Source organism: Osmia lignaria, chromosome 9 (assembly GCF_051020975.1).
Source record: "Osmia lignaria lignaria isolate PbOS001 chromosome 9, iyOsmLign1, whole genome shotgun sequence".
In the NCBI taxonomy this organism is placed as follows: domain Eukaryota; kingdom Metazoa; phylum Arthropoda; class Insecta; order Hymenoptera; family Megachilidae; genus Osmia; species Osmia lignaria.
The window spans coordinates 9,323,854-9,348,711 of record NC_135040.1 but is presented as its reverse complement, the minus strand read 5'-3'; the positions used below and the strand labels follow the sequence as shown (position 1 = coordinate 9,348,711).

Below are 24,858 nucleotides of genomic sequence, written 5' to 3'. Positions count from 1 at the left end.
CAAAGCGGAACCAGGCCGCACGCTCGACGATTCAATTCCCGCGACACGGTGAACGTGGAAAAGAAGAAACGATAAAGGCGAGCAAGATGTCGCGGCGCGGCGGGTTCTGGACCTCGAACAGCGTGATAAATAAATTGGCTACTCTCCGGCTATCTCCGATATCGAGACGAGACTCTTACGACCGGTTCGGGATCTCCTTCGTCACTCGGTCGAATCTCGGTGCAGAAGATTCGACCGTCGTTGTTTCTGTCGAAGTAAAACAGTTATTTTAAGAAAACTCGAGTCGAAAAATGTCGGGGTGTCGCCTTTGTACTACCGACAGTAAAGCGATTTGAAAAAAGCCCAGGAATTGGGAACGCAGCTATTTAATTACCACCAGTCGAGGAGTTAAGCGCATCTGGAAAAGGTTGACCATCCAGGCCAGTGGTCATCAAACTACGGTCCGCGGGTCGGATCCGGCCATCCAAAGATTTTCATCCGGCCCCCCAGTTTTATTTATAAATATTTTATATAAGAAACATTAATGAGAATATCTTTATTATTACTTCCCCCTTTTTAATTAGATGTACAATACATATAATATGGATATACATACATTTGAATAGACCTTTTTCCATTACAAATTCCAATATAAACTACATTTGTTTACACGTGTGATGTAAATTAATGTTCTAATAGGATTACAATAAGAATATTTTTCGTCCGGCCCGTTTCTCAAAAAGTTTGGTGATCCCTGATCAAGGCTATAAAGGCAGGATATATCTGGTTGAATTCGATTTCTTAAATATTAAAGTTCCTTTTTTCATTAAGCTCTCTGTATTTCAGATAAAAAAATCCCCATTTCCAGTCATATCCTCAACAATTTCCAATATTTCTGTATGATCATTGGAAAATTGCGATAGAATTCCACGGATCTTTTAGGTGTAATTAATTTCAAGTTCATTGTTAGGAAAAGTCATTGCAATGTTTCAGCCACCCTCGACGAGGGTAGGTACAAAGCAATCGTGTGTTAACAGATAAGAAACAAAAGTAATCTCTCAGAGTCCTCTAATCCAACATTCATCCCTTAGATTAATCCTGAGGGAGAGGAGCGACGAGTGGGTACAAGGGTGTAATTTGCACGGATCCCCGAGCACGCAACACGGTTCGAACGATCGAGCTGACGTATGCCTAATCCTCGATCAGGAAAATGACATCGCGGCGGTGGAACGGCGTTCGCGGGAATTCTATTAACACGCGCGTGATGCGTTTCCGACTAGCGATTTATTACGGAAATAAATGAGAAAAAAACTATCGGAACGCGTTAATATCGAGAGGGATAAATAAATTCTGTTACGGTCACTTTCGCACGGTTCCTTTTGTATTCGTCGAGTTTCGGCAGAGCTATCGCGAAAACTGGTCGACCTGGTTCGCCAGTCAGTCGGTTAACTCGAATGGGCTATACGCGGCCGTTGACCGTGCCCGGCATTATTTAACTAATGAATCGGGCTACAGGCCACGACAGCCGCTCCTGCAGGCAGCTGACGTTGCTTAATGCTTTCACGATCGACGAGAAATTGCGCTCCTTCCGTTCACCCTCTCCCAACCAACCCACCCTTTCCAGCTAAACCGAGTATTTCGGATTACCTATTATTTCCCCGGTGACTCTCCCTTTTTCGACTCGTTCCAACGATTCGCCGCGATCCAACCAGACGACCGACGACGTCCGGCCAGATTCGCTTCCGGATCGTAAATCGTGCGTCCGACGAACGTGCCACGAATAGATGTAGCCGCGTTCGCAGATCCTTCAAGGTCCGGTAACCGTTGGTTGCCGCGCGACCAGCGACGCCGACCTATCGCTAGGAATCGTCGATTGAATCGTTAGAAAGAGCTAACGATCGATGAAGCATCGACGTGGGGCTCAAGGTCCGGTAACTGTTTCTCGGCAGGCGGCGTGACCGTTCCTTCCTCCCTGACATTCCGATGAAAATGACCGCGCGATGGTTAATTAACTGGCTGAATAAGCAACCGGCGAATTAACGGCTAAGTCTACCTTGTTGGAAGCAGGGAACAATTAAAGCTTCCACCCGGTGGAGAAAGTTTGCGTTGTCGAATCGCGGGGACGATGTTGATTTACGAGGTCGAACCCTCCCTCTGACCATACAACGGCCGCGCCACGAAAACCCTGCCAGGATCGAAATGGAATTTTAACGAACACGGATGCTGCGCTATTAAATGCCCGTGTACTTCTCCTCCTCTTCTTGTTAGAGTTGACTTAGCAACAATGTTGTAGCTCGAAGGTTATGGAATGACTCGACGGTTCTGAAAGGGTCTATGTACAGCAACGAGGTGCATCGTGTTGCGGATGTAACACAGTTGATGGTTGAAAATTTCTGTCGAGTTATTCGAAATAAACGCGGTAATTGTTGCTGGTTTTAGTCGAAGCGAAGTACGAAAAGAACCGGTTGCAAGCTAGTTGCCACTTTGCCGGTCGCCGTGTTCCGAGAAGGAAAAGTTGCAGGCAGGTTCGGCGATCTATCGAGTCGCGTTGCACGTGCAGGATCGTCCGCGAGCGCGGGTAATCACGCACACAGAACGGGCAGACTGACTGGAAGCGACGGAGGTGCTCGATGGAAAGAGGAGTGGGACAAGAGGGGCCCAGAGAGGCGAGACAGGCCTTATACGAGCTCGGTGGCCGTCGGGGTTCCCTCTAATGTTTGATAGTTGTGTGTGGGCCGGCCGTGGCCGGCGCGGCGCAGCGTGAGAGAGGAATGCGAGGATGCATAGTCGACTCGTGTTGCTGTTCTTTGGTGCAGGCGTGCGACGTCCACTTCGGACAATCGACAGAGTTCGGACGTCGTTCCAGAACCGGACGGTCTCACAGCTCTGAGACAGATGCATGAATCATTCTGTCCATTGACCTCGACGATGCTTCACGCTTGTCTCCTCCTCGTCGCGGATCAAGAGGTTGCATCGCGCCTTCTAGGCTTTCGATGACCGTTCAAGAATGTCCCATAACGATTTCGACTTTGTTGCTGAAGAACTGCGCGTGTATGATTCTCTTGCATCCTAGTTCGCTACCTCGACAGCTGCTTCCTTCTCTCTGTCGAAGAGAGTATTCAGCATCGCGCAAGGTTAACAACCGTGAAATCGATTATCTAAGATCGAAGAAAATCATCCGGCAACAGTATTTTTTATCGTAGGAAGTCTGAAATCGTGGACGAAGAAAATTCCATGGAAGTGACGTTGATCCAGAGACGGAAAGGAACAACGTTTGCTTAATACGCGATCACGTGGCGGCGCGCGACAAATCAAGAAGAAAGCATCGTTTCCGGCGAGCTGCTGTCAACCTGATAATCGAATGAGAGCCCGGACAGACAGGAGAGAATATGGTCGGGGGAGGTTTCCGGTCGTTGGCCGACATTTCTAAAGGGTGCGCCCGAACATCGATCCGCCATTTAGGGGCAGTGGAGCAACCAAAGGGGATGATTGCTTCCTTACGACGTCGATGCTTGTTTCCCGATCACCGATTACCTTCCCTCCTCCTTCCTAACGACCAATAAGCGCGCAACCATTGTGAATCGAATATTGTTGCAACCCGTTGCACAGGGTCCAACAAAATTGAAGGTAAAATGCTCACGGAAAGAAGCTACGAATTAAGGGATAACGCCGGTCTAAGACACTGATCTATAGATATTGTGGTACATAATAGAATATTATTTATTTGCTTGAAAGTTTCAAATTATTTCGAGTATGTAATAGTACCACTCTATCCCTGTAACGTAAACAGATTCTGCGGTATGCTTCAAATGTCCAAGAAAATTCAACTGGCATAAAGTAAGAAATTTATGAAATAAACTGGTTAGCATGCTCGTGAGATTCAAGGAAATTTCTCCATTGGCGAACGATCCAGCTCCAAATCGAATTCGAGAAATATTTCGAGGAGTCCACTTTTATTATTTCACGATGCGGTAGCTCGTGTTCAAGCAGCCAGTCGCCGGTTAACGGCCAAAAAAGGAACGAATTTTTAATCTACTTGGCCGTTCGCGAAGTATCTTTCGGTCGAAATCGGCTTAGCTCAAGGTGAATCCGCTACAAACGAAAAATATCCGATAGCCTCGTTGCCAAGAGGCTCGTTCTTTCCCATTTTTTTTTTCCTTTCCTTTACTTTTTCCAATTCCTTTTTATTTTTTTCTCCTACCCAGGATACATTATGCAGGAAGAAACGGTTAGAGGAGCGATGTCGAAAGGGGAAGTTCCGTTTCGAATCACGGCTCAACATTGCCAAGTTGCTTTATCGGCAGCCACCTTTTTATCCCCTTGAAACGGCACCTTTGTATGAAACGTCCAACCGCCATAAATTCCGGCCAGCTCGCCTCTCCATTTTCTTTCGTTCCCTTATGTAATTGGCTGTGCCATTGCCAATTCTATTATTACTAAATATGTACGTTTTATTACGGCGCCTGTTCGCCGCGGATCCATTCGCCCTTCCACGATATCCATTTTCAACGCTTCGCTGGCAAACTCAGAATTCGGTTAAAACGAAAACCGTTCAACCACTCTGTGGACGACTTACGACATAACATGTTGGACACGCTAGATAATAAATCGCGCGTTAGAAAATCGAAGGAAAATCGGAGAAAATCTCTTGATACACTTTCAATGGTAATTTACCATTTAAACCCACGAATAATGAAGCAAGATACTTCATTATTTTAACGTGTTGGCAATCACTAACCTTTTAACAGGCCAACTAAAATACTTAAAGCGTATTTTCTCAAATGTTATATGACGAATTAATTCGTAATTCCTAATTAAAAAGTGGATAACAGTATCGTAAAAATAAACATACCTATCCACAACCTGGACCGCTCAATAAACTAGAACAACATAAAGATCCGGGTTTTAATCTCTATTTAACAAGCAACCGATCAAATCTTTTCTTCTACTCGTTTAAAAAGAAAAATATATTCGATCTGTGACGACTTGTGCCGACGCCCCGGGCGATTCGCTTTCTTGCCGGCCCCTCGTATTAATACATTATGACGACTAATAAGTCCGTATAAATTAAATTGGACGCGATAGCGGTGACCTCGTACACGGTTGGTCTGCGATTAATCACGCTGCACCGGAGACGACAAAATCTATCCGGTTTAGCAGCTCGGATTGACCGTTTTCGACCGACCGACGCGACGCGACGGTTCCCTGAAGGTGGTAGGTCCCGTCGATCTGACTGTTTAACGACTTGACTGCTACGGGGATCGATCTGCGATTGCTCGTTTTGCGATTTACATTGCAGAAGCTCTCAAACATAATCTAATAATCTTCGCTTGAATGGGGAAAAAAGAAACTAAGATCATAAGAGATTATAGATCAGAAGACTATCATAGGACTATTAGGACTGTGACGTTTAATTAGATTGCAATATTCATTTAAATTATCAGCGATAAAGAGAAAAGTAACGAAGAAATGATAAAGATAGAAAACAAAGGTATGAACGTGTTGAATGAAGAAGAGTTCTCGCACAGGTGCTACCAGGTGACAGCTGATTATTCGTCGTCCTTGCGAGTCCGGTGAGCCGACCTAATAGCTCGTTCGGTCGTTAACATCGTTATCGAAACAGCTACGATCGTCAAAGCGGTTTTGATAGCCCATTTACACCAAATCTCAAGTTTATACGCGATCCTCCAGCAGATTAGCCGTCGAATCGCATACAAATTACATAGTCGCCATGGGAATAACATTCCGGGATACTTGCTCTCCATTTCTGACTAACGATCTCCCGATTTAGCGATGAGAATTATTACCAAATCGTCACAAATAATTATACAGGATAATTACTTGAGTATTTTAACCGACTCGAATAATAATCATCCTTATCAACCATTTGTTCGTTTATCCGAATCAATCATCCGTGTTATCTGTGTCGAATGTTTAGCGTAATCCTCTGTAAAATCCGTGTACGAATGCTTAATGCAGCGAAAAGGATCGAACGAGGAATTCGGTTCTAGCCAATTTATCTGAACGTTGATCCACGATCCTCTTCCGTTTTCGTAACGGCCACTTCCTGTTCGAAAACGGGCACACCGTAGGAAGTAAGCGTACGTGGTCGATTCGTGTGTCGCAACCGATTTGGTTTCGTCGGCTATTAATATTAACGTAATCTTTCGTACCATAATTTTGACCGTGCGAGCTATAAATACAGCCGTGAGTGACCATAAAATTTCAGCCACGCGAAGTCCTTGCGAGTCGCGGCTGCGATCTCGATGGCAATAAATCGAGGATCCCAGAGAGTCTCCGTGAATTCATCGGATCCAAATGTTAGCGGCGCAACAACTGCTCGAATACGTAATCCCTTTCGTATAAATGATCGTTTGCCGGGAAACGGTAAATAAATCGCACGAGTCGAGCGGTGATTTTCGCGTCTCGCTTCGAAAGTCCTTCTTCCATTCTTGATCCGCGCACGAGCGCGTACCATCTAGAGGTGTGCGAGTACTCGTAATTTACAAGCCCAGCTGAACATTGCTTCGATTGTTCGAACCGAATCGAGCGCTTGAATTTGCCAAATTACTCGAAATCGACGAACTATTTGAAACAAGTTTTACAACGGCAAGTTTTCGAGTAGCTTGCTTTTGTTTTAAACAGTTCGTCGATTTCGAGTAATTTGACAAATTCAAGCGCTCGACTCGGCTCGACCGACCGATCATTGTTTGACTCGAAATTCGAGTACTCGCACACCTCTAAGTACCATCCTTGATACTGTTCGTCGCCGTACCATCGGAATGCCTCTCAAAAATCTTCCAGATCTCATCTTCGCGATAAAAAAAAACCTAGCCAAACATTATCGCTTTTAGGAACGAGTATCTCGTCGATTAACGCCTCCGCTGTTTATTCCTTGCAAAGAAATATTTGCACACGGTTGATGGTTCAAATATTCATTCAAATATTATCCTGAATTCGTTACGGCACAGCTGGCCACGGCAGATTCCATGAATTTTAATAGACGTCTCGATCGTCTCCGAAAGTAACATCGCGCGCGAAAGGTCAGTGCCCGAATCGAAAGATGTTCGGAATCGAATATCGGTCGGATTATTCGAGAAGAGAGGCGGAAATACCGGGTGGAGCTCGGAGATTCATTAGGGCGTCGCGACGCGAAGAAACGCGCTGAGCGCGCGTCGATTGCCATTCGAACGAAGATTTATGCAGGCCTGCGTGAGCCCCGCCGCGCTAAGGCGACAGTTCAGAAAACTCTGTTGCGCGTTGTTAGTGTTCGAACGAAAATTTATGCGAATTACGCTCGAGGCTGATGCGGAAGTGGCCACACGCGCGAGAAATTTCCCCAAGGGCAAGTCGTTACCGCGACTTTTCGTCCATTGGACTCTGTTACGCGACAGCTGTTCCCGCGCTGTCAATGACTTTGCATTCCGTTTGTTTCTGTTATTGCATTCCTCTTCTTATTTCCACGCTCATCGTTTGGCGTTTGGAAACGATTCGCATGTGACCATACGCGAGGATGGTACCATACTTCTTAACAATTTTTAATCACATTCGAGATACATTGATTAATTATGTTTCGCGGCTTCAATTAGCACATACAGAGTGCAGTCAAATTTGTATATCGATCGGTTTCTTATACAAGGACGTTAAGAAGAATTTGCATTTAACGACGCGTGTGTTTAAAAGCGCTCGTGTTTTCGACAGGAATAACCGATTAGCTTAGCCAAGATAAAATTAGCGAAACTTTCTCTGCTAGGTGAAACTAAGCAGAAAATGTTTCCTACTAGCCTGAACACATCGATACGTATACCAGTCATATACGGGCTGGGAATTCCCTAATTTACTCGCATAAAAATGCGAGACACTGGAAGATAAACTTAGGACGAGCATGAAATTTCAAGCATTTCTGGTTTGCGTTAGAAGAATACCTAACAATTAAGGGTGAGCTGGTACCCGAGAAATCGGGTAGGGAATTTTTTCGTATTCGGTCCCGAACCGATCCAAGGCTCGGGTATCAAAATTTTCGTTACTACGATTTAATAAGAAATCGGGCGATAATAATAACATCTAAACGGAAGTGAAAGCTTGAAGAACGTATCGAGAAGGATGGAGAAAAAAGAGGAAGTTATGAAAGGAGGCACGGAACGACGATGAAGGTCCCCATCGGTTTCCCAGCGTGGCTCCGCTATCGTTCGATGCGAAGGCACGCGGGTGAGACGTTTCGTCTAACCAGGACGGAATGTTGATCGTGTTTATCGCGGGTGTACGGTCCTCGATGCTGACACCAGCGACCACGGGACACACGTGGAGATATACGAGGTGGTACGGATTCGCGAGGCTGGTAACAATACACCGTGGAGATAAAGTTGGGTCGAGAGGGCCGTGCACATCGACTGAACAAAACGTGCGTGTGTCTCGTGACACGTGTCGGCGACGATAAAACCGCGATCCTCCGTTGTCGGGAAGCTCGGGAAACTCGGTGCCAGGCGATTCCATGGGCGTCGATCGAGCCGCGTCCGCGCGATTTAGATTAGCAATCGAACCGCGTGAGAGAATGACCCGTCCTCTGGCCGACTAGCTGCCTCGATCGCGGCCGTAATTGCCGCCTCTCGGACGCCAGCGTCGCGACCACCCGATCCTCGAAAGATTCCCGACCAAAGTCCGTTACGTTACAACTTGCAAACTCCAACCGTCACCAATGATGTAACGAGCTTAAAATTGTAAAAAAAAATAACCTAGGATATAAATAAACTTGACATTTAACTTGACGCGTTAATTATTCAGTCACTTAGCTCGAACCGAGTAAACCGAGTAAACCGAGTCAATTCGATTTCTAGTTTTAATACCCCTCTCTCCATCCAATTATCCGTTCGTGCAGGTCAGATTGGAATTTCGATAGGTTTAACCGAACGTTATTTTCGCATTAGCATTATGCCGCGTGTAACTATCTTCGAAAAGCACGATGCTCAGGCGTTAAGTTCGATACGCTAATCGGCCGCGTTCGCGTATTTCAGATTTTTCTCAACATCGGTTAGAGATACTTGCAAAGGTCAGCCTGAAAGCAAAACCACGCTCCCATCCTGGCGGAATGCAGAACGGACTAGTAACGCAACTAATTCGCATAGACACTGATGCTGCATGAAATATTTACGGTTGATATTTCTTCTATTACACGCGTCGCTTGCTTTCATCTGGTTTGAACATTCTTCGAAGCAAATCATTCAATTAATCCGTTGTCGCGTAAAGATTATTTCAAATGCCGACGATCGCATAGCGAAAACTTTTTAGAGCTCAGCCACAAAATTGATCCAGAAACAAGAACGATTCTCGTGAAATTCGGTACGCGACCGGTCTGGTGTCCTAAATTTTTGCAGCTCGTAGACGATTGAAGCCGGTTCGTTCAAAAGGAACGACCTATGCCACTCTGAAACCGTAAGTTTGAAATTTAATCTTTTCAAAGAAAATTTTTATCTGAATTTGATAAAGAAAATTCATATTCAGGAAGGAGAGATGCTGCGTGTTAGCAGCGAGAGTTGGCGAGAAAAGAGAAGAGGTACAAAGCGGAAAGAAGAAGAAGAGGAGGAGAGGAAGGTTGGTGGCGGAGGCGAAGAGGATGCTTGGAGTGGGCAAGACAGGAGAACGAACGGAGGACATCGAACTGAAATGGCCTCTGGGAGCGCATTCCAGTATTCCACTCTCGCTACCTTAGGCCATCCTCTCTTCTCTCCGTCTGTCTGACTCTGCTCTCTTTCCTTCTTCGGCATCGTTGTCGTCCTCTCATCCCTTTCTCTCCTGATCCCTTCGCGTTTCTCCTGCTCCTCCAGCCGGTCTCATCCCTCAGCATCCTCCTTTGGACCGGCAGAGTCCTTTTATTTCGCTCTCCGCATTCTTGAGTTTCCGTTCGCCGCCAGCGTGACGGACTTTCCACGCTCGACACCGCGAACGAGTCTATTTCGCGAACTTTCAGCGCTCTTTGTACACGTATACCTCTCGACAATAAAAATCAATAGCTATTGGGAAAATTTCAGGATAGCGAGAAATAGATGTACAATTCGTCAGATTCTCTAAAATATGTATCTATCTGTTTTTATGAAATTTAGAAATTGTACGTACGAATCTTCGTTTTTTTCTTTTTAATTCTTAATAGATTCCTCTTTTTTCGTATAGTTCGAGGTCGAATTAGCTACGCCTGTGAGGAGAGGAATTTCCTCTGAGGATAAACTTTTTATGAACATTAGCAGGTGCCCGCCAAGGTGTTCATCCCGCTTACGTAAGAATTCTCGAATTCCTCTCGTTTATTAGTACGTCTATGTTTACTTAACGAAACGAGCGTTTGAAACGTTGATATTTATATGCGCAGCAGCAGGTAGGATCCCGGCACCTGTCCGCGGTGAAACGGCCCTCCTCTTTCATTCCGTTCCCGGCATTCTTCTGTTTCCGTTGCCCGCCGCAACTCGGATTTCCTTTGTTTCGCTGCATCCTCGCGGCTACTCCGTGGAATTTCTTTTGCATACTTCGTTCAACCACCCCCTCGATTGTCGGTGACCGCGAAATTTTCCTGTTTCCTTCACTTTGGGACCAATTTGATTCGTGATTAATCGTTTAGAAAAGTTGGACCGCTTGAATCAATCGTGATCCAAACTTGCAAAATAAAATTGCTTCTCTTCGTGGTCCGTCACCTAAGGGTTAACCTTTCGGCGGTGAATCGCTGAGACAGGAATAATTGAAATTCAATTTTCAATTCTTTTCCACGTTTATTTGGTAAGTTCTCAAGTTTCATTTCAAGGGATAATCCTTAAATCGTGTTCCATTGTCGGCATTTGAATTCTCTTCAGAGAACGCAGCCGGTGTTACGAAAATGCCCGGAAGAGAAGGAATCTCCGTTCCAGGTCCGGAAGAAGCGCGTAAATTCTTTTTCTTTTTTCCATTGCATAGCCATTACTCGCTGAATTACGGACCGCCTTGGCACGCGAACCGTTGGCGAGCTAAGCGGAGCGAAGCGGAAGGGTTCGAACAATGCTCGTGTGTCCCACGAAGAAGAACTCAATGACCCTGAAAAGCTCGACTTAGCTTCTAGACGAAGAGTCCTTCGGCTGGCTTGGAAATTTTCAAGGGAAGCCTCTCGACGCGTCGAAATCCGATTTCTCGACGAATCGAAAGTGCCGATTCACGTCTTTTAGGATTTTCTCGCGTTTTTACGAGGTAATCGGTTTAACCCATTTTTTTTTTTTTTCTACAATAAGCTCCGTTTTAAAGCTCCGATGTAAAGAATGCGCGATGAAAAATTAAACAAACTCGTTGGTCTTCGCCAGTATCGTTTTCTAAATTGCCGAATTATCCTTGTCGGTTCGTAATTTTTCAACGGGAACCTCTCTCGCCGCGACAGGATGTACACTCAATGTTTTCGAGGAGATAGGAATGGCTCGAAATTGTCAGAGGAATGAATCGTCACTGGAACGATTCCAGCGTTTTGCCTTTGCCAGCAGTCTGAGAAGGTCTGCGTAAATTGTCTGTAGCCCTGTTACGGAGTATTGATCATGTAATGGAGCTTTTTAATTGGACAAAGGAAGATATTATGGCGATGCGGTTGACCAACGTTTCAAATGATATTACTGACGTGTTTCGGTGTTTCAAGGGTTCTTATACTTTCCAGGAACCCTTTGATTCGATTATTGTTTCGGTACCGTCGAATGCTACTTTGTGCTTCATAATTGCGCAATATTTGTCTCTGGTAAAGTGTACGCTGTAGGACTCGGTATACCTCTCAGATTTCACCAATTCTGCTCTTTGCGAATAGAAATTAATAATAATTAATAGAAATATTATTATGCATAATATTTTATTTATGGTCAGATTTTTAGCTTCGTTCCTTTGTCTAGGCGATTGTAAATTCGAGCCGGTTAAAATTCCAATCGCAGAATTTCCCTGTGGTAGAGTAGTGCGGGGGAGGGTTAGAATTTAATAGCGGTGCTAAAAGTTCCCTTTAACGAGACGGGCCGAGCCGAAAGATAAATCGAAGCCGACGCTTTTGTTCAATCCCGTGAGTTTCGATCCCGAATCTAAGTTTGAACCGTGAGCTGCACGGTGACTCGAGGATAATCGTGATCGACGCTGTCGGGGTTGTTTCGCTTTTTTCCATCACTTTTCCAACCCCAGTTCGGGAACGATAGCGTTTCATTTTTAATGTTCCACGCGGGCTTCCGTTGTAGAATTAATCCTGATGATGGATGCGAGACTCGCGACCGAATCATAAACACGTTCTGTTCTTAAATCTCGAAAAACTAGTTTATACGACGCTTGATTTATGTTCGGATGATTTCGATTGCGGTATCATAGAAATCCGAGTATCCAAAGAAAAATAGCCGGTGATACAAGAAGCTCGAGAGTTTACGACGTTCAATTATCCCGGAAGTTGGAAACATTTCGGTATCGAGTGACGCGGAATGGAGATTCTCTGACCCAGTTCGAGTCGAGAAGCGTTGCAGCTCGTAAAGCAAGTAAATTAAAATGTATCAAGGTGAGGCAACGCAGAAACGCTGAATCTCGAGAGGAGAGACCAAGTCACGTCCGCGTCATAAATCTGGATCGTGTCACAATCCTTGACTGCGGGGGTTGCAACACGAAACTAGCTACACTTTCCTAAGAAAACACATCCAGAAACCTTTGCGAATACATCTACTTGGTCACGAAAATCATGAGGATTTTCAAAAGCGCCCCCCTCGTGTTTGCTACCGAATCGTGTATTACCAATGGTTCCTTTCTGTTTGAATGTTATTTGCAAAGTTTTCTTGCGGCGATTCGGAAAGATATCAAAAGATACTAAAATGTCGCATTAATCATTGAGCAGTGAAACCTGAGTCAATCGTGATCCAAAATAACAAAACATACACAAGGGTATTAGGTAATCTAAAGTTGGTTCTCTTCATGGTCCGCCATCCGAGGGTTAACCCCCTTGCAAAGGATGCAAAGTCTTCAAAATTGAATCAAACCGATCGAATTCGCGTGACGCTAGAATTAATAATTAAAATGGCAAAGTGTTAATCCGTTGATCGTTAGTAAGATTTCATTTTCTAATGATAGAAAAAAGGAATAGAATGGATGGCTGATAAGAAGGAGCCAAACGGTCAAACTTCTGGGGAAGTTAATAGGAAAAGCGGAAACATGTCCGGGGTAGAAAGGTGGTTCGATAATCGCGAACGAGACATCCAGGGACATTTTCGCGGCTGAAAAGGGCTTCAGAAAGCGTCTCGCTCGCTCGCTGCTTCGCGGCGTTACTTCTGAAAGTACCAAGCATTTCCAGGAATTCCACCGTTAGTTCGGCCATTACCATTCGCTACATGTCGGGGGCCATTCCGTGGCCACATTTTAGCGTGTTTACGGCACTTTTCGAGGAAACTGTTACCTCGAGTTGTCCTCGTGCACCGAGCAAATACGCTCAACTATCCGTGACACGCTTTCATTATCTCTGTCGCCCTTATGAGATCGAGAAAAGGCCTGTGGAAAACTTTTCCACGTGAAATTTAATTTAGATAATTACTCTGTCAATAGTGTCGAATCGAATACGTTACTTCGCGTTCGGAATAAAATTGTCAGGCAATTAATTAAACGGACAGGGCACTCACGATGCGATTGCCTTGGTCCCATATTTATAGCGTTCCAAATTCCACGGGTCAAGAATATTGACACAGAAAATAATTTTCCGCGAATCGAGTCTTTTTGATGCACCCTTGGCAAGTCGGCGCAGCCGACTGATCAAATTACTTTACACTAACTGCGATTTTATATCAAACACATTAACGAGATGTTTATGTACTCATTTTTATCAAACTTTAACTTTAAATTTTAAATTGAAAATAAAAATTTCGATGCATCGGCCATAAAGATAAAACAGGATCAGAAGTTCCAATTAAAAGGATTAAAAAATTCCTGCAGATGCTCGAGGATCGTTTGCTACCTGTCTTTTATGAAGAAACGTATGCCGGTCTTTCTATTTGCCCCGTCCCGAGCGATCTTGAATATCAAGACGGATAAAGCGCGCGAGAAAGACGCGCTCGAGAAGTTTTTAACGAGCTCTGATTGCTCTCCCCTCGTATCAGCACGTTCACGAAGAGGCAGAATAAAGTGGAGCGCTAACGTTTCCTCCTCGCTCGAGAGCACCTGATCGCGTCGACTGCGAGTTGGCCGGTGTCACGACACCCTGATCATCTACCGATCAACGAGAATGGGTTCGCATTCCATCGCTGATCCCCGCCGTATTATGTTTAAAGCCCATTTCGCGATGATCTCGGGACCGTCTGCAGAATATTCACCGACCGGATGCTTTGTTACCCAGCGAGAACCGAGCGTCGTTACTCGTCGGCCGCTTACAATTTATCATTTCGAAAATAACACTCGGTCCGAGTTTTCATTCAAAATTTATAAAATGACTGATGATTGCGATAAATATTATGTATAGAAATGAATTCGGTGCATTTAGCATTACGCTTTCTTAAACGATACTTTAAATTTGAATATTTTCTATGACTATGAATAAAATACTATGACTTTGTAAAAATAAATCTTCAATTATTTATAATTGGAAACGCACGAAACCTGGAACGAATAATAAAATGGTAGAACGCAGACGATATTCACAAGAAGAAAAAGAATGTAAATTCAGACTATACGAAGCTCAAGATCTTCCCAGCCACTAAACTGGATCCGAAGAAAAAGGAAGACGAAGATCGATCGATCTGGAATGAGTGCAAAATACACCGACAAACGAAGGGGAGAAGAGGGAACAGGGTAGATCTTTATATTGAAGCCGATGAAGAGTAAAGAAGAAGTGACGGCCAAAAAGGCGGTGACTTCGCGAAAAGAAGCCACGAAGTGCATCTTCATGCTTTCGGCGAGGAGGGAAGAAGTGGCTGGATGTCTGTACGGGGAAAAATACAAAGAGCAAAGGAAGAAGCGAAGAATGCAAAGAGAATAAAGAGAGAAAGGTAAAACCGGCAGAAGGAGGAGGAAGTGAAACGGCGAAGTGAAACGAGAGAGGGAGAGAGAGAGGGTATGGTGAAGAAATGGCGAAAAGAAGGGGATAAGGGCCCTATAGGTTGTTGCAACCCTACGAAGTTGAAGCAGGGGCGGTTGCTGGCGAGTGAGCGTGCTAAGAATATCGAGGAGAAGAGAAACGGCCGGGAAGAATGTAAAAGACAATGGAATGTGTCGCGTTGCGCATGCGTGGCTCCGTGGAATGCGGCCCCGTAACGGCACATCCGTTAGCCACGGTGTCTGCTACAAAACGCGGAGCCTTATTGCGCGCGATCGCCTCTCTTGCTCTTCGCGCTCTTCCAAACCCTCTTTTCTTTACACCACTCCCGCTCTATTCCCATGCAATTATCGGTGAAAATATATCCTTTCAATTATTTGCAATTTTAAGAAAGAAATTTCTAACAAACTGAAACTTAATAAATGTCCCCACCATAAAGCTGCGAACATTTATCGAGCGGTAAGTTATCAAGAATCTACCGCATGCATAAACTTCTCTTTTAAATAATTTTTGAAAAATAAGATTCCCGTTTACTTAAAATGAATAGCAATTTCTAAAAACTTTTGCTATTTTTGGCAACAATATCAATGCTCATCTATCATGAAATTCGAGAAGAAAACCCTTCTGACAGGTTCTATTTATCTTGAAACGATCATCTGTTTGCTCGGATAGGTTGAAAAGCATTATTGTTTATACTTACAAATTCGTTGACGATCGTAGCTTTTTTGTTAACTCTTCGCATTTTTCTCCGGTATAGTTAACCATCCTCCTTTCCTGGCTTCTCTTTTCTTGCCAACAACGATGGACTTTACGGCACGAATACGCAAAGTCATGCTCCTTGGCCGGTTTCTTCTTCGCTCTTCGTCCTCTACAATGTAGACACAACGGTTCGTTTCTATCTTCGGTTGGCGGTGTTTTAAAGTTGCCCGACTTCAACGATTAATTACGCTTCTTTAGCCAGGACGTTCTTCTTCATGTACTTCGCCATCTTCGTCTACTTCCAGCCTTTTTTCGACCACCTCCTGTAATTTGCTCTTTTAATTTTCTTTTTCTTCGTCTTATTCCCGTGCTACACGTTCTTTCCACGGTAGATTTCATCTTCGTCCCCTTCTTCTTCACTTCGCCAATTTTGATATCATTCACCTTGAAGCGAAGAAACTAGTCTGGCATTCGGTTGGAATCCTTAATGCTGCCCTTTTTTATATATTTCGTGAATTTCAATTTCTTCGATGCCGTTCGTTTAATTCGGTTAATAGCTTGTTTCAACGGGACCATCGTGACGGAACTTCAGTTTACTTCTTTTTACTTTTCTTCCCTCGACTTTCTTGCCGATGGTTCTCTCTTGCAAATTTCAAGGAACGTGCCAAAACTTTAGCTCGATTTTATTTTCTTACAACTGTTTGCGTGTTGGAAATGTGAAAGCAGGATTTTGGGTATATAACTGCGTGATAATTGATAATTAAGTAGATGGTTGACAAGGTAAAGAATAAAAAGAACGTTGTTTGTATCATTTTTCCAGCCATGTTCCTGTATAAAATATTTTTCCATCTGAGAAACGCGTAATCCACGTTGTTTGATACGAAATAGTCGAAGCATTTCGCGATTCTAAAGCGCAACGGCCCGCGTCCTCGCGATTATTCCGCGCGGCTACGGTGACGAGATAAATACTTGCACGAGCGTTAGCACCGGCGCATGCGTGCTTGCACACCGGTATTCGCGAGTAATGTTCCAGGAAATTGCAAGCAACACGATATTCTATTAATTCGAACGTCTTCATAGACGGTGTCTCGTTCCTCCACGCGAAAGAATGCTCCTCGAGCTTCTATCGAGTCCTCTTCCGCGAGTCCAACGATAGATTTTCATTTATTTGTCATCCTACCAACGATCGTTAATCATTTTTTATCCGAAGGATGGGAATCCTTCGCGACCTTTGCTCTTGAAAAAAGAAATACAACCTTCCGGTTACATCGACTTCAGGGAATGGGAATTCTGAAAGGCGTGCCAAAGTCTCGTTAATCCACCAAAGATCGACCACATTCGATCGGTTTCTGTTTCCTTGATACAACGATTTCGCCGACAAACAGCTGTACGATTCCCCGTATCCTACGGGGCACATTGCGGTCACGTATCGGCGAGAAAGCACGACCGTGAGAAGAGGAATAAAGAAATGCGCGAACGCGACTTACCAATCACGATCGCTTGATTTCGGCAATCGAAGCCGGAAATGGAACGGATGAACGTGCTTGTATCCGAACGTCTGGCAAGCGTTCTCGCAATCGAGCCGAGCGTAGCGGAGCGTAGCAGAGCCGTGATCAGCGACAAGCGACAAGCTGTTCCCGGTATCACAGCCATAAGAAGCGGTTTCGCTCGTCATAAGAATATTTCAGCCGTTGTTGTCGGAGGAGTCACACGGGTTTCGGCAGTTTCGTGTCCTTTTATGGCCATCCAGTGACCATACAGAGCCAGCTGAATGGTCGGGCAAGGATTTGATGACCCGAAACGCCGAGCCGCGTCGCGCTGCCACGCGCTCCTGTCCGCTTCGTTAGGCTTTTGCGCTTTCTGACTCATCGACCGACCGATTAGGGAAACTGTACGTTTACCTGTCGCGTATTCGGTGCCCGCTAATTAGGCTGATCGAGAACGGGCCGAATTAGAAATCGGGTCGATTGCCTAACGCGATGCGAGCCTTTCGTATTGTTACATCGGTCATGGTTGCTCCGCTCGGGAATTCGCGTGTGAAAATCTCTCGTGGATTTCCTCGAACAATGCGTTCCTCTGTTTATCGAGATCTATGCGTTCTAATAATCGAACAGCTGGCGAGCGACGTCATCGAGGAGCTTCCGTGTAAACGCATTGACACACTTCCGTGTCCTCCCACGAGATACACTCGTGAAAGGTCGAACCGCGTTGATGCTTTACCTCGAGAATCATTGCGAAGCGATGCGATCTACAATCAGGCAAGGATATTGATCAAAGTATCGGCGATCGGAGCGAGAGGTAAGGCTGTCGGATGTCGGATACGAGGAAGGATACTGCAGAAGGTAAGGTAAAGAGGATTTTGACAGGTACGGTTCCTTTTACGGATCTCGCCCTGACAAGGATCCTCTGACCCCGCGCATACGCGCTCGGCCTAAATCCACTTTATTAAATGGTTGGAAAGGCTATCCAGCCGTCTGTTGTGAGTCAGCTTGATCTCGATTAGGCGAGCGAGTACGCCGCGCCGAGCCGCCTTGCTACGTTCGGACAGTCCGGCTCCGGGAGCACGGTGTGTGATTCACGTCGGAATCCTGGAGTGGCACAATGGCCTTTACTCGCACGTACGTACACGCGCGAGTACCGACCCGCCTCGACCAACTTGCCAGCCTCTGGAATTAACTCTTTGCGGTCCAACTGTCTCTTCTGAGCGCACGAGCTAAGCGTGCTGTTAAATTTCAAATATATCATTCGCAAAATCATTCTGTATTTCCTGCGATATCGAAATAAATTCATAAGAAATGGAAATTCGATTTGTTCTTTCATTTGGAAGGCGTGATTTAGAAGCGGCGTACGTTTCCAATCGACCCCCGCGACTAGAAGCGCAATTAATCTCACGGCGCTTCCGTGTTTGCGACAAATCCAGAAACGGTTTCTCTGGCAGCGTGGAAAATACGCGCGGAACCAGTCAGCTTTCGAATTTCTTTCTCCCGCCCGCGAATTCTTCCGCGTCTGTCTCCGGATTGCGCGCGCACCATTCCCGATCGAGTGGGCGCGAAATTCGCGCGAAAAACAAATACCGCGCTCCGGGGGTGGGGAGCAAAGCTGTCGCCTTTTTATTCCTTTTTGTTATTTCGCGTCGCGAGTTGCGTGCTCCTTTCTAGAGAAACGGTTGCCCCGAATTCCGGACGTTGAAACGGCCTTGCGGAACTCGCGGCAACGAGCTCTCTTTACGAGCCCCCACGGATTTCTGCAAACGGGTTTCTCAATATTTCTTCAATTTTCTATGATTTTTGAAAAAAATTTCTGCTCTACCTATTTATAACTTATCCCGTTGAATAATACACTGCAGTTTATTCGACGCTTCGACGAAATTATTGCAAATTACTTTCGCCATTCCGGAGTAGGGGGAACACTCGACTACGTAGAAAGTAGCTGAGAGGTAAATCGTGTTGCTAAACAGAGATTCGAACCCGGATGTTTTGCACGTCGAACGAGCATTTTAATCGATCAGCCTATCTAGCGGTATAACTTGTCAGTTCTGTCATCTTAACCGTTGTATCTGAAACGATTGCCATTCACCGACACGGTACAGTGATAAATATACCGGAGATTTATACGAGGAGGTCGATGAAATTGGGTATCCTTCCTTTCGAAGCAGGGTATTGACGAAACTCTATCGAAAAGCGATTGCGCAATCAATGTTTACCATTCGAGGATTCAAGGGAATGATTTCTTTGCCGTACCTTGCACTATTCTTTCCTCGGATCATTAATTTCACCGCAAAACGTGTGTCAAAATGCTCGCTCGCAGGTTCGAAGCGGTGATATCACCGATTGAATTATATTTCTACGAATTCGTAATTGAGATTAAGCGCGATGCCTCTATTCTCTTCTGTTTAGTTTAAAAGATATTTTCGAAATGATAATTACACAGGATGATTTCTATTTCTACAGAAATACACCAGTTAATTGTTAGAAAATGTTAGAAAGAAGATACCTCGATTGGAAAATGAAAAATGTTGAAATTTCCTTGTTGTTCACCACGCTGTTGAACAAATAGAGACATCTTTATCGAACGGATCGCTCATCCATCGATGAAACCTAATGTTGTTCCAATCCACGGAGTCAATTACAGTCCAATGATGTCATAGCCATTATTAGTGGTGCAATTCCGCGGAATGTCGGTCAGTAAGTTATGAAACTGCAAGAATCTATTCGCCGCCACGCGGTGGCCTGTATGTGGTACACTTTCTCCCGGGCAAAGATAAATATCTTGCGTGTGTCTGCGGGACGCCGCGCGCCGCGCCGCGCTGCTCCGTGTTCCCTTTAAAACCCGTGACTATTTGCCAACACTCGAAATCGAGAAGCTCGAGCGAAGGAAAACAATAATCGTTCGATTGCCTGACGAAATAACAAGGATTTTCCTCGAGTCTTTCCTTGAATCGGCCTCGAATACTTTCCTTGTTTTCGTAGGAAATTTTTTGAAATTCTAATTCGATGATTTTCGAAAATAGACACAACGAATTATCTATCCCGTCCGAAGATGGAGCAAACGTTTAACAGGAATACGAAATCATCTCCCACTCCTCTAAGACGCTCGTTTCTTCAGGGATCTATTGCATAACCGCGACCAAATATGACAACCTACTCCTCCGCTCGGAGAGCTCGATTTATTGATGATGTAAAGAAAGGAACGCTCGAAGGCGGTCGCGACGAAATAATACGGAGCAGCCTGTCGAAATCGGTGGTCGGTGCGTCTGGAAAGCGTGTCAGAAACATCATTCCCTCCGTATCGACGCGTTCTGATCGGAAGGAGGAAGTTCCACGATGGATTTACGGTACTTGCTGCCTCGACAAATGTTCATGGGACGCCAAAGGAGCCGAGCATAGATCGGATCGCGGCCCATTAATCGAACTCGTACTTCCCCGACGAACAGTTGTTCTTCTTTTTTTTTTTCTCCCCCTTCTTTCTCGTAACGTCTTCATACGAACGATCATGGGGCGGTACTAACGAAGGAATACCGTTAGATCTTCAAGAGTAACAAGTGGTTCCCTTCAGATACGGATCTCGACAGGAAAGGCCGATCCTCGTGTACTATTAGCGTTCACCTAATAGCCTTTCTAATACCTACGAACGATTCCCAACGAGAGAGAAAAAAAGGCAGATCGATGATATCCGAGACTATTAAGGATCGAATTTTTCTTTCAATGAGATAAATCGATAATTTGTGATTGAATCATGATTAAAGTTAGAAAGAACAAAAAATTGAAGAAATGTTACTACAGTGAGTGTAAAAAGTGTTTAAATACCGTTTAAAATTGGACCGAATGACTTGAGGTTTTTTGAGAAGTTATACAAATTAATTTACTAAGATATGTGCTTTTGAGAACGTGACTAGTTCCGTTCTTAGACGATAAGTCGCGATTTTCGGAAATTTTAATTACTTATAACTTAAATACGTTGACCGATCTCGATGAAATTTTCAGCATACACGTAACTTATTTGAATCTACGAAAGACATATTTTAAATTTTCATTATAGGCTTACATAAAAAGGATGAAAAATTACCTTTCACTATTTTCTTTCACGATTTCAACAAATTGTAATTTTTTAAAATGTCAAAAATGTATAACTTCTCTGAAAACCTAAAGTCATTCGGTCCAATTTAAAATGAGGTATTCTGGTTTAAACGGTGTCCAAACACTTTTTACACTCACTGTATTCCAATTTCAATTTCAATTCATTTACTGGATAGCACCCTTTGGTAAAGTACAATACAAAAGAAAATGAAGATACACGTGTATATAAAATATAAAATATATAATATTTTCGTTATCTTAGAGGATAAAATTAATTAAAATTTTATCTGTGGACTTGTAAAAAGAAGTTTCATTCCAGCGACCGAATAGTAGATAATTACCGTAATTTCTTTTGGACAATGGAACGCACGCCCGTGAAACATGGCGGCGCGCTGTTTTGAAAGTCGAACCGACAAGATGGAGTTTACTTTCGCTGCGTCTCGTCGCGTCGGTTCGCACGCTCGCCGCCCCCTTTTTGTGAACCGTCTCTCTCGATCTCGATCTCGGGCCTTCGATATTGGACCTTGGTAAATATCGTTAAAAGCATCACGCAACGTCTGTATCAAGCATCGAATTGAATAACGACGTGTCGTTTATCCGTTTCTTTTGGCAATCAAAACGGACACGTGCCTGCTCCGCAGAGCGCGTTAAGTTTTCTCGCGATCGACGGTGTTATATCGTCGGATTATCCCGGCGAGTTTGAGAAGCTGGACGACCACGGTGGATCCTGATTTATGAAGAAAACATGAAAGAGCCGAGCGCGGTAACGGCATTACCAGCAGATGCCTCGAAAGAATGAATAGATTCCGCAAAGAACTTGACTTTGATCGATTTGTTGGCCGTGGCTCGGCCTAGGGGAGCTTGGCCAGACCGAAAGCTTCGGCTCGCTTGGCCAAGGAGCAAGGTTCACACGACGCGTAATTGCTTCTGCGGATAGACATATTGAAAAGATCAATGTTGTTCGCGGTGAATTATAAACCAGACGATTATTCTTGTAATTGGGTCTAAGGGTGTTGCAGCCCGGTGCGAAAAATTGTAGAGAAAAATTTGTATACAGTCGATGGAACGAAAGGGTAAAAATCCTGGGTTGAAAACGGTTAAGTGCAATCACACGTCGATTATTCATAACGCGATCGCGATTTGAATCGACTTACGTAAAAGTAGATTCTCGAGCGTTGCATAGGATAGGTATCGTTGAAGAAACGCGGGATCAGAGCTGATCAATTACACTCCGCTTTCTATTCCCAGCCGCGAATGCAAAAATATTAATGAAGCCCGCCGTCGGGTCCTATTCAGACAATTCATTAAAACCAATCGGTCGAACGTATCGCTGTAATTAAATTGATTATCGTGGAAACGATTAAATCGCGGACGAGATGAATCGATGGTTCATCCTTTCGTGGCCACAAATTAAGTTTCGATTTACTTAATTGGCCGATAGCCAGTTATTACGACGAAGACGCGGATGCGCTTGCCGAGGGAATCATGCTCGAACCTCGTTGCTTCAATAAAATCGGTAGAACATGAAACTCTATGTATTCGAAATTAATTACAATCCACAAATTCTCGATTTTGAAATTTTTCAAACTCGAAGGCAATGGAAGTAATATGAAATATAAAATTAAATTAAAATTGGGCTCTCTCAAAATATCACAGAACACCGAACATGCAATTGGAAGAAGAAAAAGAAAAGATAAATACATTAAACGAAGTCGTAAAGGAATATTGGGGAAAAGCTCTCACGGTGTTTACAGCCACTTTTTTACAAGCAGCGATAAAACGAGTAACCTGAACGATAAAAGATTATTAGCCAATATCGAGAACGGATCTTTGATTCCCCTCTAACCTCCATGAATCCTAGGGTGTTAGAACCGACTGCATCGGGAAAGCAAAGCACACCGCATAAATTCCGCGTGGAATTCACTGGACTCTCGCGGTGCGGATCGAGAGGCGTAACGTATGCGACTCCGGATTCCGCCAGAAGCAAATTCGCTAGGAAATTTCCGGCCCCGGAACCGATGTTTTTCCCTGTCCCTGTTTCGATCCAGCCAACGACACTTCGATTTATCTCTTCTCGCTCTTCTTTTCTTTCCCTCCAACAAAGGAATTCGCGATGAAATTTCGCGAGAAGAAGCGTGCCTTAAAATGCATTATAAATAAAAAGCTGTCGATAAAAATCCACGTGAAATTTTGTCATTATTTTGCAAATTATGTTAAATAGATTTGGAGATAGAATATGACGCACCTGGTGTGTCATCGTTTCTTAACGTGTGAAACATCCTCGTTCATTTGAGCGGAGCAGCAATATTTATAGAGCATCCTCTCGCCCGTAAACCGTGTTGTGTTCAATATTTCGAACAATATTTAACAGCCATCGATCGTTGCCCGACAGTTTATTTCGTTTAATAACAACCGATTTATCGCCTCGCTTTATTAACTCTCCGCTTGCCTTCGCGGAGAAAACATCGGGACGATCGTTAACGGTGTTCCTTAAGATTCTCTTATTATTAAAAAACCTAAGGATCGATTTTACAAGTTGACCATTTACCTTTTTACGACGCTTACATCGCCATTGTACAGAGAGAAATAAACATTGATAAAATTGGAAAACAAGGGACCACCGTCAAAGTTAAGGAAGATGAAGACAACCGATGGTCCCACTTTGATTCTAACAAAGGTCTTTGAATCGCGCTTCAAAGTTGAAAATCTTGGAAAACTTAGGACTTGGGAAATCATTCTTCCAAAGCTGCGATTAACGAAGAATTTCGGTCAAAAAGCTGAAGCTTTGAGCGATGCTCGATGAAAAAGCTGACGCTTCTTAAACTTCCGTTCAACCCTTCAAGATTATCCTTTGAAGGCTTCATTTAATAATACATTTTATCTAGGAAGAGTGAATTTAACGGAAGGAAGTTTCGTCGAAAAGTTCCATTTGTTGTCTTCAAAGAAATTCTACCCTCTTGGGTTGTCGATGGCGCACGGTGTCTACTTTAAGCGCAAAATTAATTAAACGAGAGGCGCGAAACGAAACGAAAGCATAATTAATTCCGGATTAATCGTCGATAAATTGAAAGGAGGGGTCGGATGGAAAGACACGGTTTGAAATTTACCATTTCATCGCGAAGCACACGAAAGCAACGAGGACATCGCTATTCAAGCAGACAGCACGGTGCATGACACAGTTTCGTCGTCCCAGTTTTCAGCCATTCTGTAAGCTCGCGGATCATTCATGAAAAAAAAAGTGGAGGAGCAGAAAATAGCACGCCCTGGAACAAGCCACATAGATAAACAGTCGGTGCACAATGGGATTAAGCGGCGCACTGGATTCTTTGGAAATTTTAATAACGGCCAACTTCTCTTTCAGGTAAATTGGAGCTGGAATTCGATAGATTCAGTTAAGATTTCGATTGTATAATCGCGATCAAATCACGCTTCTCTGAAGAAAATGGTGAATTTGGGTTTCCGGGGATCCTTTTTTAATTTGTTAACTTTATCCCGATGGAAGGCTCACAATATGAAATAAAGAAGGATAAAAGAAAAATTGACAGTGGGTCACAAAATTATTCTCCCACTTATAATATA

General features: G+C 44.2%; 1 protein-coding gene across 2 annotated transcripts in view; it reads right to left on the bottom strand.

Annotated features, from left to right (window-relative positions):
* Pdk1 (Phosphoinositide-dependent kinase 1) overlaps positions 1-24,858 on the bottom strand; it is a 316,010-nt gene that overhangs the window by 49,317 nt on the left and 241,835 nt on the right. The window lies entirely within an intron of this gene.